This window comes from Nerophis ophidion, linkage group LG28 (genome assembly GCF_033978795.1).
Source record: "Nerophis ophidion isolate RoL-2023_Sa linkage group LG28, RoL_Noph_v1.0, whole genome shotgun sequence".
Taxonomy (NCBI): domain Eukaryota; kingdom Metazoa; phylum Chordata; class Actinopteri; order Syngnathiformes; family Syngnathidae; genus Nerophis; species Nerophis ophidion.
In genome coordinates this window covers 12,879,504-12,901,110 of record NC_084638.1, presented here as the reverse complement: position 1 = coordinate 12,901,110, position 21,607 = coordinate 12,879,504, and the positions used below count along the sequence as shown (strand labels likewise).

General features: G+C 41.4%; 1 protein-coding gene across 1 annotated transcript in view; it reads right to left on the bottom strand.

Moving 5' to 3' along the window:
- The window catches only part of LOC133545570 (gastrula zinc finger protein XlCGF26.1-like), a 384,938-nt gene that overhangs the window by 185,481 nt on the left and 177,850 nt on the right, over window positions 1-21,607 (bottom strand). The gene's annotated exons all lie outside the window — the stretch shown is intronic.

Genomic DNA, 21,607 nt, shown 5'->3' with positions numbered 1-21,607 from the left:
AATGATAAATGATAAATGGGCTGTACTTGTATAGCGCTTTTCTACCTTCAAGGTACTCAAAGCGCTTTGACACTACTTCCACATTTACCCATTCACACACACATTCACACACTGATGGAGGGAGCTGCCATGCAAGGCGCCAACCAGCACCCATCAGGAGCAAGGGTGAAGTGTCTTGCTCAGGACACAACGGACGTGACGAGGTTGGTACTAGGTGGGAATTGAACCAGGGATGCTCGGGTTGCGCACGGCCACTCTTCCACTGCGCCACGCCGTCCCCACATGATGTGGTTTTTAAAGGAAAAAGCAAGTTGAAGGAAAGAGGAGAAATTGACAAATGAAGGTGCATGTGGAAAAACATGGTATTCGTGTTATCAGCGTATGATATTGGTGGTAGATCGCTGCAAGTTTGTCTGTTTGTTTGTTTGTTTGTTTGTTTGTTTGTTTAAATGTGTATCTTTTCAGGTACAAATTGTGTAAAAACCTCAAGGTTCAAATATAAAAGAGGTTCAGATAAAAATAAGTGAAATATAAAATATTGGACACTAACAGGGGAAAGATTCCAAAAAGACTATGTACAGTAGGAGAGAAAGTGAGAGAAATGTTTAAAATTGGATTAACAAATAGAAAATAGGATATGAACAAAATGTGAACTGAAGATATGATGATATATATATATATAAAGTGATATAAAATAAGCTTCACTGTGGCAGAGGGGTTAGTACGTCTGCCTCACAATACGAAGGTCCTGAGTAGTCAGGGATCAATCCCGGGCTCGGGATCTTTCTGTGTGGAGTTTGCATGTTCTCCCCGTGATAGCGTGGGTTCCCTCCGGGTACTCCGGCTTCCTCCCACCGCCAAAAACATGCACCTGGGATTAAGTTGATTGGCAACACTAAATGGGCCCTAGTGTGTGAATGTGAGAGAATGTTGTCTGTCTATCTGTGTTGGCCCTGTGATGAGGTGGCGACTTGTCCAGGGTGTATACCCCCTTCCGCCCGATTGTAGCTGAGATAGGCACCAGCGCCCCCCGCAACCCCAAAGGGAATAAACGGTAGGAAATGGATGGATGGATAAAACAAGTTAGATGTTTGGAAAAAAAGAGGAAAGAGAGCTCCGAGAGATGCGCGCTCTCAAAGTTAATCATTACGTTCGCCTTATCTTTTAACCTTTGAATTAGAAGTATTACTTTAATGTGCATTAGACTCGTAATGCTTTGATTTTAAACATCATATTAAGATTATGAAAAGATAAAGATAACGAAAAGGATTTAACAGAGCAGCAAGGAAACAACTCTTAATTTACAGATCGCTAAAAAATAAAAAGAACCGAAGGGTTAAAGATCAGATAAAGTATGTTCAGCATTGGGTAAACATACCTTGAGTTCCAAACAGAGTAAGGGAAGAAATATCCACAAAGTGCAATTTGACCTCAAACTCGGGTGGTGGACGGCGGACCTGCCAATGTCAGTCCAGAGATGAAACTGCTTTGTCATGTGACTGTCCCAGAAAAAAAACGTCATGCGGACCTGCCAAAGGACGGCCCCAGCAAGAAAAACAAGAACGGCCCCCTGCTGGACATAAGTGTCAACGGACAATGTTATCAGTTCATGATTGACACTGGTGCCACACGAACTCAAAAAATGAGCATAAACCATCAAGCTGCAACAACAACTACAAAGACTCCTCCATGAGCATGAACTCATACCACAGCCTGAAACACCACAAATGGCTGATATCTACTGGGAACGCATCCTTCCTTACGAGTGATGAAAAAGGACTGTTCCAACTGTCCTATCAGTGAAAGCCCTGGCTGACTAAGCTGCGTTCGTGAGTACCGCCACCTGACCTACAACGTGTATGATTACCGTTTAGACGACTCATACTGGGAGCCTTTGACTCCGATATATGTGTTGGAAATCAAGGTGTGGCCGCTCATGTTGAACTATCCGTATAACAACTAGCATAGTATAAGATAGACCATTGCTGTCCCACATTGTTCCCTTGCTCTCTGTCCCGCCTACAAAACCAAAAACTTAGGTCGAATAATGAAACAGGGCGTAGCTGCCTTTGATTGAACCGACACGCAAATACAAAATGTTCAATTTTTTAGGTTGTTTGTTAAACACATAGTTATGGGCTGCAATTTGGACACTTCTGCTCTACGCTACAAGGAGCTAGCAGCTACACAACAGCTAAGCTAAAATAACACATTTAAGCATATCAAATATTTATAGTTGCTTATTACATACAAAAAAGTCGCTAAGATAGAAGTCAGATAGAAAGTATTCAGTAACAAACGTGTCCGCATCATTAAACTTTCTACAACAGGAACCATACTGAACAAATCCAGCAGTTACTGTCAGACTCTAATCTGGGATACCTTTGTCTATCGGAGACAGGGTTAAAACCCACAACACCTTTTGTTCTAATTAAGGTCCCGGGGTACAAGATTATAGAAAAAACAGACCAAGTGACAAAGGGGGGAGGAGTTATGATTTATGTAAGGGAAAACATTAAAAGTGAACAAATAACCCTCCCAGTAGATTATATTGAGTGTATTGGAATTGAAATCACATTGTCCTCAGAAATGTATTTCAAGGTAATTGTAGCATACCGACCGACCACAGCTAAATACATTTGTTCTCAATTCATTTTCAGACATCTTCAAACAGCACAGTATGAGAGAATCGAACGTTATGGGGGACGTTAATCTGGACTTGTTAATAAATAAATCGCGTGGAAAGAAACTTAAGGATATTATAAACGGCTTCAACATGACACAAATGATAAGCAGCCCTACTATAATTACATTTGGATGACACAAATCAAAGAGATCATCTGTAAATACACTAAAACAAAACCCAGAAAGAAAATTGCTAAATTAAAAATACCTTGGATTAATGAAACAATTTGGATTCTAATGTCAAACCGGGACTCAGCTCTCAAAAGAGCAATTAAAACCGGTCTAAATACGGATCGTATGATTTTTAAAAGTTCGATGAACAAATTTACAATGCTTATGCGGAAGTCTAGGGCTGACTTTCACTTAGAATTAATCAAAGCTGCTCACACGGTCACTAAGGTGGGCATTATGTTTGACATATCAACTTAATGTGCATTATATTTATCCATGAGAGCATTTTTGTTGTAAATTGTGAGGTATGGCTGTTAAAATCATGATTGTTTTTAGGGATGATGACAGATGTGAACAGGAGCATGTGTTGTCTTTGTAAGGCTACAGACAAAACATCCTGAGGCTTTTTTCATCATTTCTGGGGACTTCAATCATGCTACTTTGGACTCAACGTTAGCTGCTTTTTACCAGGCTGTGGATTGTCCTACGAGAAACAACAGGACAATTGACCTACTGTATTCTAATGTCAGGGATGCATACAAGGTCACACCCCTTCCCCCACTAGGGAAGTCTGACCATAATCTTGTTCATTTGCGGCCAAAATACACCCCCATGGTCCAAAGACAGCCTGTTAACACTTGCTATGTGAGGAAGTGGTCCCCTGAATTGGAAGATGCCCTCAGAGACTGCTACAACACCACAGACTGGGACGTGCTGCTTCCACAGGGTGAGGACATTGATGGGCTGACTCACTGTCTCACAGATTACCTCAAATTCTGCGTGGACGTGATCTGCCCTGCTAAGACTGTTCGGTGCTACCCTAATAACAAACCCTGGTAACACAAGTTAAAGCTGTCCTTAACAAGAAGAAAGCTGCCTTCAGGAGTGGAGACAGGGAGGCAATGAGAGCAGCACAGCGGGAAGTGAAACGACGCGTGAGGGAGGCTAAGGACAGCTACAGGAAGAAGCTGGAGCAGAAGCTGCAGCAGAACAACATGAGGGAGGTCTGGGAAGGTGTGAAAACCATCACAGGCCACAAGACAAAGACCAGAGATGTTGTGGGGACAATAGAGAGGGCCAATGAGATGAATAACTTCTTCAACCGGTTTAACCAGCCCGTGTCCTCTCCATCCCCCACACCCAATAACAGCCACCCCCTCTTCTGCTCCCCTCAACGCACCTCCCCCCCAGCCATGGCAGCACCCCCCTCCACCACCTCTACGCAGACATTAGTCATCTCTGTGGACCAGGTCAGAGGTCAACTGAGGAAGCTACAGCCAAGGAAAGCAGCAGGCCCAGACAAGCTGTGCCCCCGACTCCTGAATACATGTGCTGCAGAACTGGGTGAACCACTTCAAAGGATCTTCAACCTCAGCCTGCAGCTGGGAAGAGTGCCCACCCTCTGGAAGACGTCATGCATCGTTCCAGTTCCCAAAAAGAACTGCCCCAGTGAGCTGAACGACTACAGACCAGTGGCGCTCACCTCTCATCTAATGAAGACATTGGAGCGGCTCTTTCTCAGCCTCCTCAGACCACAGGTGCAACATGCCCAGGACAGCCTGCAGTTTGCGTACCAGGCAGGCTTTGGTGTGGAGGATGCTATCCTTTACCTGCTGCATCGAGCCCACTCACACCTGGATAAGGGGAATGGCACTGTGAGGATCCTGTTCCTGGACTTCTCGAGTGCCTTTAATACCATACAGCCCCGCCTCCTTCAGGACAAGCTCTACAAAATGAGAGTGGACCCCTGCCTGGTTGCCTGAATTTTGAACTACCTCACCGACAGGCCACAGTACGTCAGACTGAAGGACATCACGTCTGACACTGTGATCAGCAGCACCGGAGCACCGCAGGGAACGGTGCTGGCCCCTCTTCTCTTCACCCTGTACACCGCTGACTTCTGCTACAACTCAGAGCTGTGTCACATCCAGAAGTACGCGGATGACACAGCCATCGTCGGGTGCATCAGGGACGGCAGAGAGGAGGAGTTTCGGAATCTGGTGAGGGACTTTGTTGTCTGGTGCCACACGAACCTCCTGCAGCTCAATCCATCAAAGACCAAGGAGCTGGCCATTGACTTTGGGAGGTCGAGTCCACGGTCACAACCTATTGTGATCGAGGGAGTTGAGGTACAGACCGTGGACTCATTTAAGTACCTCGGGGTTTGGGTGGACAATAAGCTGGACTGGACTGTTAACACGGACCACCAGTACAAGAAAGGACAGAGCAGGCTGTACTTCCTCAGGAGACTGCACTCCTTCAACATTTGTAAAAAAAACTCCTGTGGATGTACTACCAGTCTGTGGTTGCCAGTGTTCTGTTCTACATGGTAGTGTGCTGGGGGGGCAGTACATCTAAGAAGGACAGCTCCAGACTTGAGAAACTGATCAGGCGGGCCGGTTCTACAATCGGAATGAAACTGGACTCACTGGTGACGGTGGCAGAGAAGAGGACTGTGGACAAACTAGTGAGCATCCTGGATGATGCCAGTCACCCTCTGCATAGCGTTATCAGTAGCCAGAGGAGCCTGTTCAGTGCTAGACTGCTTTATCCCAAGTGCAGGACTAATAGACTCAAAAACTCCTTTTTCCCACACGTCATTAGACTGTACAACTCCTCTCTGGGGCGGGGGGCGGGGGGTACAAGGATGACAGGGGATGCAAAACAATAACAGTGCAATACGTTTTCATAACATGGTCACTACTGCCTACTTTGTCTTGTTATATTCTTATTTTACTGTTATATTTTTATTCCCATTGTTGCTTTTTATTTTTTTATTCCTATTCTAATATTTCTCTATTTTGTTTCCATTTAAACCCCCATTATTTACTTTTTAATTTTATCTAAATTGATCTCAATTCTGTACACTGCTGCTGGAATTTTAATTTTCCTGAAGGAACTCTCCTGAAGGAATCAATAAAGTACTATCTATCTATCTATCTATCTATCTATGATGTGGGTAAGGTGTGGTCGAATTGTATATTGAGTTAGGGCTACTAACACTGTCCCTTTTTCAGGCACAGAGGATGGAGGAGGTGAATTTGGATTGTGTCAAGTTTGAGCGCATCAAGGTTTTTCTTTCATTGATAATTACAGTGGTTAGCGGAATCAATCGCAACCTCAAAGAAGGATGCCAATTCAGTAATTAAATGTAAATGATCTAATACCCCGACATGGTTTTCCCAAAAAGATTAGGTCAAACAACGGCAAGTATTTAAAAATAAAAACTCACTTAGCCTTGGTCGAAAAGGCTCTCGGACTAGAACATAGATTATCATCCTCAGTCCAAAGGTATAGTTGAAAGGAGGAACCAGAACATCAAAATAAATTGGCTAAAAAACTGGGCACAGACCAAATTTAATTGGACTGACATGTTGCCATTAGCGTTAATGACCATTTGAATGTCCCTGAATACAACTGTTTTTGCGCCATCAAATTTTTCACCCTGTGAGGTGCACGCAGATCGGCCCTTCCCAGGACCAGCAGCTCCCTCGGAAGGAGGAATCAGCGTGAGACCAAAAACGTATTTATAAAAAAAGATGCAGAATTTGTGTGTCAGTTCCTCTGTGCAGATTCGAGGATCACAGCCCGCCACTCCAGAGAGTCAGGGTCAAAATAGGATCCCAGACCTGTTCCAGAGACATGATTGACAGGAACCTCAGAGAAGAGAAATCACCTTGCAAAGCGATGACGAGAACGACTAAGGTTGCCAGCCACGATGTGTCCGTCGGACCTCCAGCAGCTGTGGAAGGAGGTGTCGGGAGTGCCAAGCGGCGAGGAGGCCTTGAAACAAGCCGAGGACCTGGACTTGAGCACCAACAGCTCCAACTCTCCCTCAGCCTTCCCCAGAGCGGCCAGCGCGCACATGCCACTGGACAGTCTGCCCAATGAACTGAGCCACACACATCAGAGAGAGACAGAGCCAGACTGTTTCAGTGGATCTCCTTCTCCACCAAGGCAGCCAAAAGCCCAACGAGGTGTCAGCAGGCCACCAGCCCGAGGCACCAACAAGAGGTCTACACGAGCACCAATCAATAATGGACTCATATGAAAATCAGTTTTTGTTCAAAATCAATCGCATAATAACAATATTGGTGACTACATTCATTGCAAATGCTGTAAAAAGAATTCTGCAACAAGCTCACACACATAAAGTCTAAATGTATTTTAATAACAGATTGTTTGTTTTCTATATATATATATACAGAATATATATATATATATATATATATATATATATATATATATATATACACACAGGACTGTCTCAGAAAATTAGAATATTGCGATAAAGTCCTTTATTTTCTGTAATGCACCTAAAATCATGAAAATGTCATACATTCTGGATTCATTACACATCAACTGAAACATTGCAAGCCTATTATTATTTTAATATTGCTGATTATGGCATACAGCTTTTTTACTTGGTCTGAGGAAATATTCAAATTTTTTGAGATGGAATTTTTGAGTTTTCTTAAGCTGTATGCCATAATCAGCAATATTAAAATAATAAAAGGCTTGCAATATTTCAGTTGATGTGTAATGAATCCTGAATGTATGACATTACATCATTACAGAAAATAAAGGACTTTATCACAATATTCTAATTTTCTGAGACAGTCCTGTATATATTGTCAAAATATGTTCACAAAGATGTGTATAATCAAGGTGTTCGGTTATCAATTCTGCAGGCTGGAAAAAGCGATCGCTCATGGAAATAAAGGTCATAGAGGAATTTTTAACCGTGACGCCAATTTTATGTGGTAGAAAGTTCGGGGATTTCACCCGGGGCCTCATCCCGCTCGTGGTAGCCAATTTTATGTAGTCGAAAAGTCTGAATCTTAAACAGAAGCAATAGAGAGTTTGTTACAACAGTCGTAATTACTCATAATCAGATAGTACAAAGTTGGATTGAATCGATATGAAAACAGACAGTGGCTCCGGAGACGAAAGATGGTGCCTCTCGTGAAGGAAGTAAGTAGGAGAACACACCAGACTTGGTCTTCCCTTCTTATTTGTACGTTCCATGATGACCTGATTTCTATCATAACAACTTATGTAACTGTCCAATGTTCAGGGTGACTTGACCTCTTATGTCGTGTCACCCCACCAACTTGGTCAGGGTGACTTGTCCTCTCATGTCGTGTCCTTCCCAATGCATTTAGTCTGAAGATAACACTAGGACAGAAATTTTCCACTACACTACAAAACCCAAGACAAGTGAAGTTGGCACAAATCGTAAATAAAAACAGAATACAATGATTTGAAAATCCTGTTCAACCTATATTTAATTGAATAGACTGCAAAGACAAGATACTTAAGGTTCGAACAGAAAAACGTTATTTTTTGCAAATAGTAGCTCATTTGGAATATGATGCCTGCAACATGTTTCAAAAAATCTGGCACGAGTGGCAAAAAAGACCGATATGGTTGAGGAATGCTCATCAAACACTTTTTTGGAACATCCCACAGATGAAAAGCTCAGTCATTCACAAACAAGGATGGGGCGAGGGTCACCACTGTGAAAAAATATGTGAGCGAATTATCGAACACTTTAAGAACAACCTTTCTCAACAAGCTATTGCAAGGAATTTAGGGATTTCAAAATCTGCAGTCCGTAATATCATCAAAAGATGGAAAATGCGAGACTACTGGTCTGGGTAAGGAGTCAGTTAAATTAGAACAAGTTTTTTCTGCTTTGAGTGTTTCAGAGTTGGACATGTGTTTTACTGAGGTGGCTAACTATGATGCGTGCAGTTTATCAAAGCAACAAACAAACAATCGGAAAATCCCCGTTACTGAGGAGGCTAACTATGATGCGTGCAGTTTATCAAAGCAACAATCAAACAATCGGAACATCCCCGTTACTGAGGTGGCTAACCATGATGCGTGCAGTTTATCAAAGCAACAAACAAACAATCGGAACATTCCCGTCGTATCAATTCCTAGATATGGTCGTAATTATACTGAATGCACTGGGCATAATAAACACAACATTATTAATATTGCTACTACGGATAATTTGATCAAAAATTCCCTAAAACAGCCCACTACCTATAATATAGGTTTTTTAAACATAAGATCATTGTCTCCCAAAACGTTGTTAGTTAATGATATTATCAGAGACAACAATCTTAACGTCATCGGTCTCAGTGAAACCTGGCTTAAACCAAACGACTTTTTTGCGCTAAATGAGGCATGTCCTCCTAACTTTACACATGCGCATATTGCCCGTCCGCTTAAAAGGGGTGGGGGGGTCGCACTAATATACAACGAAAACTTTAACCTTAGTCCTAACATAAATAATAAATATAAATCGTTTGAGGTGCTTACTATGAGGTCTGTCACACCGCTGCCTCTACACCTGGCTGTTATCTACCGCCCCCCAGGGCCCTGTTCGGACTTTATCAATGAATTCTCAGAGTTCGTTGCTGATCTAGTGACACACGCCGATAATATAATCATAATGGGGGACTTTAATATCCATATGAATACCCCATCGGACCCACCGTGCGTAGCGCTCCAGACTATAATTGATAGCTGTGGTCTCACACAAATAATAAATGAACCCACGCATCGCAACGGTAATACGATAGACCTAGTGCTTGTCAGGGGTATCACCGCTTCCAAAGTTACGATACTCCCGTATACTAAAGTATTGTCCGATCATTACCTTATAAAATTCGAGGTTCAGACGCATGTTCGTCAAACTAATAATAATAATAACTGCTATAGCAGCCGCAACATTAATACAGCCACAACGACAACTCTTGCTGACCTACTGCCCTCGGTAATGGCACCATTCCCAAAGTATGTGGGCTCTATTGATAACCTCACTAACAACTTTAACGACGCCCTGCGCGAAACCATTGATAACATAGCACCGCTAAAGTTAAAAAAGGCTCCAAAAAAGCGCACCCCGTGGTTTACAGAAGAAACTAGAGCTCAGAAATTATTATGCAGAAAGCTGGAACGCAAATGGCGCACGACTAAACTTGAGGTGCACCATCAAGCATTTAGTGATGGTTTAATAACTTATAAACGCATGCTTACCTTAGCTAAAGCTAATTATTACTCAAATCTCATCCACCGTAATAAAAACGATCCTAAATTTTTGTTTAGTACGGTAGCATCGCTTACCCAACAAGGGACTCCTTCCAGTAGCTCCACCCACTCAGCTGATGACTTTATGCAATTCTTTAGTAAGAAAATTGAAGTCATTAGAAAGGAGATTAAAGACAATGCGTCCCAGCTACAACGGGGTTCTATTAACACTGACACGATTGTATATACGGCGGATACTGCCCTCCAAAATAGTTTCTCTCGTTTTGAGGAAATAACATTAGAGGAATTGTTACAACGTGTAAATGGAATAAAACAAACAACATGTTTACTTGACCCTCTTCCTGGGAAACTGATCAAGGAGCTCTTTGTATTATTAGGTCCATCAGTGCTAAATATTATAAACTTATCACTTTCCTCGGGCACTGTTCCCCTAGCATTCAAAAAAGCGGTTATTCATCCTCTTCTTAAAAGACCTAACCTCGATCCTGACCTCATGGTAAACTACCGACCGGTGTCTCACCTTCCCTTTATTTCAAAAATCCTCGAAAAAATTGTTGCGGAGCAGTTAAATGAACACTTAGCGTCTAACAATCTATGTGAAACCTTTCAATCCGGTTTCAGGGCAAATCACTCGACGGAGACAGCCCTCGCAAAATTGACTAATGATCTATTGCTAACGATGGATTCTGATGCGTCATCTATGTTGCTGCTCCTCGATCTTAGCGCTGCTTTCGATACCGTCGATCATAATATTTTATTAGAACGTATCAAAACACGAATTGGTATGTCAGACTTAGCCCTGTCTTGGTTTAACTCTTATCTTACTGATAGGATGCAGTGTGTCTCCCATAACAATGTGACCTCGGACTACGTTAAGGTAACGTGTGGAGTTCCCCAGGGTTCGGTCCTTGGCCCTGCACTCTTCAGCATCTACATGCTGCCGCTAGGTGACATCATACGCAAATACGGTGTTAGCTTTCACTGTTATGCTGATGACACCCAACTCTACATGCCCCTAAAGCTGACCAACACGCCGGATTGTAGTCAGCTGGAGGCGTGTCTTAATGAAATTAAACAATGGATGTCCGCTAACTTTTTGCAACTCAATGCCAAAAAAACGGAAATGCTGATTATCGGTCCTGCTAGACACCGAACTCTATTTAATAATACAACTCTAACATTTGACAACCAAACAATTAAACAAGGCGACACGGTAAAGAATCTGGGTATTATCTTCGACCCAACTCTCTCCTTTGAGGCACACATTAAAAGCGTTACTAAAACGGCCTTCTTTCATCTCCGTAATATCGCTAAAATTCGCTCCATTCTGTCCACTAAGGACGCTGAGATCATTATCCATGCGTTTGTTACGTCTCGCCTCGACTACTGTAACGTATTATTTTCGGGTCTCCCCATGTCTAGCATTAAAAGATTACAGTTGGTACAAAATGCGGCTGCTAGACTTTTGACAAGAACAAGAAAGTTTGATCACATTACGCCTGTACTGGCTCACCTGCACTGGCTTCCTGTGCACTTAAGATGTGACTTTAAGGTTTTACTACTTACGTATAAAATACTACACGGTCTAGCTCCATCCTATCTTGCCGATTGTATTGTACCATATGTCCCGGCAAGAAATCTGCGTTCAAAGGATTCCGGCTTGTTAGTGATTCCCAAAGCCCAAAAAAAGTCTGCGGGCTATAGAGCGTTTTCCGTTCGGGCTCCAGTACTCTGGAATGCCCTCCCGGTAACAGTTCGAGATGCCACCTCAGTAGAAGCATTTAAGTCTCACCTTAAAACTCATTTGTATACTGTAGCCTTTAAATAGACTCCCTTTTTAGACCAGTTGATCTGCTGTTTCTTTTCTTTTTCTTCTATGTCCCACTCTCCCCTGTGGAGGGGGTCCGGTCCGATCCGGTGGCCATGTACTGCTTGCCTGTGTATCGGCTGGGGACATCTCTGCGCTGCTGATCCGCCTCGACATCTCTGCGCTGCTGATCCGCCTCCGCTTGGGATGGTTTCCTGCTGGCTCCGCTGTGAACGGGACTCTCGCTGCTGAGTTGGACCCGCTTTGGACTGGACTCTCGCGACTGTGTTGGATCCATTGTGGATTGAACTTTCACAGTATCATGTTAGACCCGCTCGACATCCATTGCTTTCCTCCTCTCTAAGGTTCTCATAATCATTATTGTCACAGACGTCCCACTGGATCATTATTGTCACCGATGTCCCACTGGGTGTGAGTTTTCCTTGCCCTTATATGGGCCTACCGAGGATGTCGTGGTGGTTTGTGCAGCCCTTTGAGACACTAGTGATTTAGGGCTATATAAGTAAACATTGATTGATTGATTGATCAAAAGGGTCAGAGAACCTGGAGAAATTCCTGCACGTAAAATATGATATTACGGGCCTCCAATCCCTCAGGCGGTACTGCATCAAAAAGCGACATCAGTGTGTAAAGGATATCACCACAAGGGCTCAGGAACACTTCAGAAATCCACTGTCAGTAACTACAGTTGGTCGCTAAATATGCAAGTGCAAGTTAATACTCTACTATGCAAAGCCAAAGCCATTCATCAACAACACCCAGAAACGCCGGCGGTTTCGCTGGGCCCGAGCTCATCTAAGATGGACTAATGCAAAGTGGAAAAGTGTTTTGTGGTCTGACGAGTCCACGTTTCAATTTTTTTTTGGGAACTGTGGACGTTGTATCCTTCGGACCAAAGAGGTTAAGAACCATCCGGATTGTTCTAGGCAAAGTTCAAAAGCCAGAATCTGTGATGGTATGGGGGTGTGTTAGTGCCCAAGGCATGGGTAACTTTCACATCTGTGAAGGCACCATTAATGCTGAAAGGTACATACAGGTTTTTGAGCAACATATGTTGTCATCCAAGCAACGTTATTATGGACGCCCCTGCTTATTTCAGCAAGACGATGCCAAGCCACGTGTTACAATAGCGTGGCTTCATAGTAAAAGAGTGCGGGTACTAGACTGACCTGCCTGTAGTCCAGACCTGTCTCCCATTGAAAATGTGTGGTGCAATATAAAGCCTAAAATACCACAACAGAAACCCCGGACTGTTGAATAACTTAAGCTGTACATCAAGCAAGAATGGGAAAGAATTCCACTTCAAAAGCTTCAAAATCTGGCCTCCTCAGTTCCCAAACATTTACTGAGTGTTGTTAAAAGGAAAAGCCATGTAACACAGTGGTAAACATGCTCATGTGACATCTTTTTTTGCAATGTGTTGCTGCCATTAAATTCTAAGTTAATGATTATTTCCCAAAAAAAATAAGTTTCTCAGTTCGAACATTAAATATATTGTCTTTGCAGTCTATTCAATTTGATATAAGTTGAAAAGTATTTACAAATCATTGTAATTCACGGTGGCAGAGGGGTTAGTGCGTCTGCCTCACAATACGAAGGTCCTGCAGTCCTGGGTTCAAATCCAGGCTCGGGATCTTTCTGTGTGGAGTTTGCATGTTCTCCCCGTGAATGCGTGGGTTCCCTCCGGGTACTCCGGCTTCCTCCCACTTCCAAAGACATGCACCTGGGGATAGGTTGATTGGCAACACTAAATTGGCCCTAGTGTGTGAATGTGAGTGTGAATGTTGTCTGTCTATCTGTGTTGGCCCTGCGATGAGGTGGCGACTTGTCCAGGGTGTACCCTGCCTTCCGCCCGATTGTAGCTGAGATAGGCGCCAGCGCCCCCCGCGACCCCAAAAGGGAATAAGCGGTAGAAAATGGATGGATGGATGTAATCTGTTTCTACTGTATTATTATATTTAATTATATTGTTCATCTGTGTAATAAAAACTATTATTAGTGATGAGGGAGAAAACATTTGTATCTGGATCTATATCATTTTCCAAATCTTGTTTTTTGTGATCTTTGTTGCAAAACCTTTTCAGTTCTATAATTTTTTGTTCAACAATCTTTAGTTATTCTCCGGTGTGGACGACTCAAATGTGACATTTTTCCTCAAATCGTCAGGACTTTGTTTTAATTTTTTTATTTTTTTTATTTATTAAATCAACACAAAAACACACAAAATACACTTTCCATCAGTGCATCAACCCCCCAAAGAAAACCCCTCCCTCCCCCGTTCACACCCAGCCACACCCACTCACACAAACAAGGGTTGTTTCTTTCTGCTACCAAAATGCTGGTTCCCACAACATATATAACACAGTCTGCAAGGGACATAGTCCCTGAAACACACATGATTGTGTGTGTCGCCGGTCCACTAACACTATCATTAATTACTATTTTTTATGTAATTGTTTTATATGATTTTACTTTCTTTTTTATCCAAAAAAAATGTCATTGTTTTCCTTTTTTTAATCTCATTTTATTTTATTAAAAAAATAAAAATAAAATAACCTTATCTTCATCAGACCAGGTTGTTAATGGAATTAGACTTGTCTAAAAGGTTTTTAAAACCAGGTCCAGTCCAGACAATGTCAAAGTGGGCCTCAGCAACACACACCCTCATCCATGTACAACAACAAAAATTAGGGAAACAACAGATTGCATATAAGTTGTAAACAAAATTACATTTTCATAAAAAGCATTTATGTATAGTCCATATTATGTCCAAGTCAGATTCAACACACACCTTCATTTTGTACACTCAAAAAAAGGGAACACAACAACAGATAGCATATATGTTGCTGTTGTTGCATATCTATAAACATTATTACATTTTCATAATAAGCCTTTAAGGATTTCCCATCTTTTTTCATGTTTTTTGGCATCATTATCGTTGTCAATCATGTATCTTTCTAAAGTTAAAAAATACTGAATAAATGTTTTAAAGAAAGTAATACTAAGTGAATATCTATTTTTGGCCTTAAAAATAAACCTTTTACCAAGTACTATAATTAAATTAACTAAGTCATGCTTGTCAATAAACTCTCCTAAAATAACAGAAACTATATCAAGCTTCATAAACAAACCAATCCTTGAACACGTTTTTTCAACTTCCACCCAAAAGGAAGACACAATATGACAATACCAAAACAAATGCAGGGTGGATTCAGATTCCTGACAGCAAAAGCGGCAATCATCTGACTCAGTCATATTCCATAGTTTTAACATTTTCCCCGTTGGTAAGAAGTTATAAATAATTTTAATTTGAAAATAACGGTTTTGCACATCGATAGTAGTTTTGTAGATTAGTTTGAATATGGCATCCCACGGCAACGGGCAGTCAAAAAAGTCCTCCCATTTTCCATATGTGTTATATGGGACAGCCTTCAAAGATTTCTTTATTAAATAAAAATTATATATTTTTTTATTAATTTTAGTTCCTTTTTGCCAACTAGAATTTCTTATTAGAGGTTTACAAACTAGTAATTTAGTAGTTCCATAATTAATTATTTGTTTCCATCTTTTCCTAATTACTCCAGTTAGTTGATTAAAAGAAAAGCTTGAACAAGCATCACCATACATGGTTCTAAATTCATCATACTTCATAATTTTACCATTCTCATTGATCATATCATTGACAAAAATTATTCCTCTTTCAAACATATTTTTCCAAAAGAAAGGCTTTCCATCTATTAAAATATTAGAGTTCATCCATATTATCTGCTGCAAAATATCATCTCTTTTTTTTGGCACATGAAATTGAAAACACCACCATGAGTGGATTGTTTCCTTTATGAACCCCTCCATGTTTCCCAGCAGATTCTCTACATAAGAATAATAGGAGGGGATCACTTGTAAAAAAGGATACAATTTTCTTTGATACATTACATGTTTTCTGTCCAACAGGACACTTGTGTACCACTCAGTATTTAAGTACATCTTTGGAACAATTGATGCTTTTAAAGAGAGACACATAGCTTCGAGGTTGAGAAGTTTTAGGCCCCCATATTCATACTCATTGTACAAAACCTTTCTTTTAATCTTTTCTGGTTTGCCGTCCCAGACAAAATCAAAGACCCTCCGTTCATAAACCTTAAAGAAGTTTTGTGATGGAGCTGGTAATGACCAAAAAAAATTTTTTTTATTGTCGATAAGGCTGTGTGTGTGCGCGTGTGTGTGTGTGTGTGTTCTTCTCGTCTTCTTTTTGGCAAAACTAAGGAAAGAAAGTTGAAGAGAAATGTATTTCAAGGTACTGTGTTTTCCAGACTATAGGGCACACCGGAATATAAGGCACACTGCTGATGAGCGGGTCTACTCAGGTTTTTTTCATTAAAAAGCGCACCGAAATATAAGGCGCATTAAAGGGGTAATATTATCATGTTTTTTCTAAACCACTTCAGGAAGCGCCGTTTTGTGGCCGGTCTTATTTAAGTGGCTCACCTTCGACAGCGTCTTCTCTCCGTCATCTGTGTTGTAGCGGTGTAGCGTGCAAGGATGGCGCTAACTGTTTTAATGACATTCAGACTTGATTCCAATCAATTGCAATCGTGTGTAGGGATGATGTTCGAAACCGGTTCTCCCGGTTGTTCAATAAGAAAAGAACCGATTCCATGGACTCGAATCCCTTTTTGGGAACGGTTCCCGTTATCGAGGCCACGGTAGTAAAGAAAAAGAGTTGGTTGTTTATTTGAATCCCTGGGAATGAATCCAGTCCCACAGGAAATGCCTTGTGGGACATCACAGGAAAGGACGTAGCTCAGATACAGAAAGCAGCAAAAATAATGGACCGGAAAAAATGCCTCAAGACACTGCTCCATTTTACAAAAAAATATGACGAGGAATCGACAATATGCAATTATTGCCAAGCTTCGCTCTCATGTAAGGGGGAAGTACAACGAGCATGTTGAAACATGTTCAGGCCGCATATAACCTGAACATTCGAGAACCGTCTTTGACACGTGGAGAAGCAGCGACAGATGACGAAACATGCCCCTCTTCCTCTGCAGCCCCAGTCCCAGTGATAGTGCCGGTGAGTAACTAACGTTAACTGTTGCCGGTTAATTTCCATATTTGCTCACTTGTAGCCTTGAGTGTGTGAATGTGTGTGTGATTGGGTGAAAGTGAAAATACTGTCAAAGCGCTTTGGGCTCCTTAAAAAGGGGTAGAAAAGTGCTATACAACTACAACCATTTATCATTTAATTTAGGCTAAAATAAGGTTGCCTCTTATGTCAACCAGGACTGCAGTTATGTTAGCTAGACTAACGTTACCTAAGCATAGTCACTGGCTAACGGTAATGCTAACGTTGGCCTTTTTGTATGTGTCTGATAACGTTAACAGTATCTTGTAGACTACACCCCTCCAGAGTTTGCAGGTCTGTCTAATAAACTAGTGCTTTCTTTCATTCTTTAGTTTATTCCGTACATGAACACACTTACAGCATAACACATCACAGTTTCATATCATTTCACATTACATCATGTCCGCAAAGGAGTAGAAAGAAGTAAAGCTTATTTAATCCTACCCCTTTCCCACTTCAGAGCGTTTACACATGTATACATCATTTTATAATTAAAAAACATCTGTTAATTAGTATATACAACAGTTTTGTAATATGTAATTAATTAATTCAGTCATTATTAATATACTGAGATGAAGAATATCTTATTTTCAATAAAGTTGAAAGTATTTCTCATAATTCTTCTTTGTACTTTGTAAGCACTATTATATTGAACAACCTCTTAAACTGGATCATATCAGTGCAATGTTTAACTTCATTACTTAATCCATTCCATCCTTTAATTCCACATACTAATGATAAAGATTTAATAACAGACACCCTAGTCTTCACATTCAGTTAATTCCCCCCCTAATTCTATGCTGTGTCTGTCCCTCATTTTCCCTCCAGGACAAGGACGTGCAGTCATTCCTGGAGGAGGCCACACTGATGGACCCCAGAAGGATGTTCCAATAGCAGCAGAAGTGCACTTTTTGGAGAGCTATATTATTTTCAGTTTTGTGCCCAAGGGACTGATTTTATTTAACACTATATTATTATTTATACACTTATAGTGATCACAGAGACGGGTTGTTTTTGTGTTACTGTATATAATTGTTTATCTGAAAAATCACACTTAATATACTTTGGGTAACATTAGTCAATATGTATTAATTGTATTTTTTTAGGGGGGTTACAACAGTCAATATCCATCCATCCATCCATCTTCTTCCGCTTATCTGAGGTCGGGTCGCGGGGCAGCAGCCTAAGCAGGGAAGCCCAGACTTTCCTCTCCCCAGCCACTTCGTCCAGCTCTTCCCGGGGGATCCCGAGGCGTTCCCAGGCCAGCCGGGAGACATAGTCTTCCCAACTTGTCCTGTGTCTTCCCTGTGGCCTCCTCCCGGTTGGATATGCCCTAAACACCTCCCTAGGAAAGCGTTCGGGTGGCATCCTGACCAAATGCCCGAACCACCGCATCTGGCTTCTCTCGATGCGGAGAAGCAGCGGCTTTACTTTGAGCTCCTCCCGGATGGCAGAGCTTCTTACCCTATCTCTAAGGGAGAGCGCCGCCACACGGCGGAGAAAACTCATTTCGGTCGCTTGTACCCATGATCTTGTCCTTTCGGCCATGACCCACAGCTCATGACCATAGGTGAGGATGGGAACGTAGATCGACCGGTAAATTGAGAGCTTTGCCTTACAGCTCAGCTCCTTCTTCACCACAACGGATCGATACAGCGTCCGCATTACTGAAGACGCCGCACCGATCCACCTGTCGATCTCACGATCCACTCTTCCCTCACTTGTGGACAAGACTCCTAAGTACTTGAACTCCTCCAATTGGGGCAGTGTCTCCTCTCCAACCCGGAGATGGCATTGCACCCTTTTCCGAGCGAGAACCATGGACTCGGACTCGGAGGTGCTGATTCTCATTCCGGTCGCTTCACACTCGGCTGCGAACCGATCCAGTGAGAGCTGAAGATCCCGGCCAGATGAAGCCGTCAGGACCACATCATCTGCAAAAAGCAGAGACCTAATCCCGCGACCACCAAACCGGAACCCCTCAACGCCTTGACTGCGCCTAGAAATTCAGTCCATAAGTTATGAACAGAATCGGTGACAGAGGACAGCCTTGGCGGAGTCCAACCTTCACTGGAAACTTGTCCGACTTACTGCCGGCAATGCGGACCAAGATCTGACACTGATCGTACGGATCGTCAATATTTATTTATTTTTTATTATAAAATAAAAGTGAGCTTTTGTTAAACCAAATATTGTGTGTTTTTTTCCATATACAACAACCTATATGGATTCCATAAGAGAATCGATAAGGAATCGGTTCGATAAGAGGATTCAATAATGGGCTCGAACTCAATAATTTCTTATCAAACATCATCCCTACCAGTAACCCTTAGATTGCTGTCCCCATTAGGTGAGCAGCTGATTTTACCACTTCCGGTGCTGATGTAAGACAACCTGTGTCCCATATGTTTTTTTGAATGAAATAAGTTTATTTCCGTCATATTATCTACCATCATTTTAACAGTAAAGATTATACATATTTCCCAATCATACACATTTACACACACACAAAAAAGAAAGAGAATAACGGAAAAAGGAATAGGCTGAAGCCAAAGCTTATATTTGCAATGGCACTAAGATGGATTTATTTATTGAATCAAAATCACTGAAATTCCACGGCATAGGGAATTTGCAAACAGCTAAAATTATTCACAAAGCAAACCATCACCTGCTAGGCAAGAATATAGAACAATTCCTCTCAAAAAAAAAGAGGAGAAATATAATCTTCGAGAAAAATGTAATTTAAAACATTTGTACGCACGTACAACACTTCAGACCTTCAGTATATCAGGATGTGGAATTAAATGATGGAATGGATTAAGCAAAGCAAACAAAAAATGTACTAAAACTTAAAGTGTTTACAAAGTAGAAAGAAGAAGAACCATGATGAACATTCTGAATTAATTTAATCCATCCATTCATTTTGTAGATGCTCTTACTCATCTCACCATAAGAAATGTAACTTACTTCACTAAGTATTATTTATTTGCAATGTGATTACTTATGGAGTATATTGTGAATAAATTGCGAACTGGAAGTGAACAATAGTTTTAGAAACTGTTATGTAAAAGAAAAGGGGAATGATTAAATAAGCCATGCTTCTTCCTACTCCTTTTACAACATGTTGAAAAGACAAACTGGAAATGGTGATGTATCATTTTGTATGCTTGCAGGTTGTCACGATCTGCTGTGCGGATCGTTTATTGTTTTGCCGTTTATGTCTTTGTTCATGTTTAGTTCTGGACTCGGCCGATTCCTTGTGTTTGAGCACTTTCTCGTTTGTTTTAGTCACTATGGCAACGTTATGTGCTCCTCCTCACGGGCTCCTGTCACACTCCTGTTTCTGATTATTATTTGTGTATTTAAGCCCACCTGATTATTTAGTTCGTCCTCGGCTCATTGTTTGCTAAATGCAACAGTCACGTAAGTTCCATGCTTTAGAGATTCCTTTGTGCTAAGTTCCGCCTTAGCTTCGCGTGCGCTCGGCACGTCTTTTGTTTGTACTTTTGTCTCCTGCTATGTTTTAGCTTTAGCTTCCCGTGCGTAGGCACGCGCTTTATTTTTCCATTTTGTGTCAGTGTTCTTTTTATTGTTGTATTAAAATCAAGTTCTTACCTGCACTCCTGCCTGTCTGGTATACGTGCATCCAAGAGGTGGCAACTCTGCGCAGCAAGTGCACCGTACGCGTGACAAGGTTCCAAATAAACTCAAACTCAAATCAACTAATACTTGGTCGATATTCAAGCCACGGAATGTAAATGGAGTATTGTTGACGTTTTTTGGATGGTTAAAGAGGACCTCCCATTGGCTCCTTCGCAAGTGGACTTTTATTTACATTTATGAGTTAGAATTAGGGCTGGGCGATGTATCGAATATACTCATATATCACGGGTTTGCCTCTGTGCAATATAGAAAATGACTATATCGTTAGTATTTGAGTATACCTTCTCACGTAGTTGCTGCTAGCTGCGGGCATTACACTTCATCCTCTTCTCAATCTTTCCTGTCTCTCCTTCTCACAGAGACATAAAACAAGCGCACCTTCTTACATACGTCACATACTGTCGCGCGTGCAATGTCATACGCTATCGCGAAGCAGACAGGTAACAGCATGGTAACGTTAGCTATTGTGCTAACGGAGTGCTGCTAGTGGTAATACAAGAGAAAGATTTGCCCTCTGTTCGGAATTTGGCGATCACTCCAGCAGCATTGAGAGCAGGCTGAGCCAAACTACCTTTAGGTAAATTTTGCAGTTGTCAAGGCCAACAAAGAAATGGACTCAAAAAACGCTATAATAGCAGGTAAAGTAAGGCTCTACTTTTCCAAAAGTTGTGGTAGCTTGATGCTAATATACATTGGCTTTGCTGTTGACGTGCTACTGATTAGCATTAGCAATTTCTCATGACATTAACCCCCCACCAAATGAGTTAATTAAAACTATGACTAATATGAATGTTAGAATCAAACAGCTGGTGCGTAATAAATCCAATATTTACAGCATTAACACTTTTTTGGGCACAAAAAAGAAACACTATGAGTTTACACTACTGCCCTCTAGCGTATTGGACTTGCAACCGTAAATAAACTTACTTGTAAATGATAATTTGAAAATAATTAAACAAGATATAAGAAAAGGACAACAGTTATCATAACAGTATCATTTTAAATGTTGCAATAAAAATTGAGATTTATTATCACAAACAATATCATCACCACACAGAAAAGTACCAAAA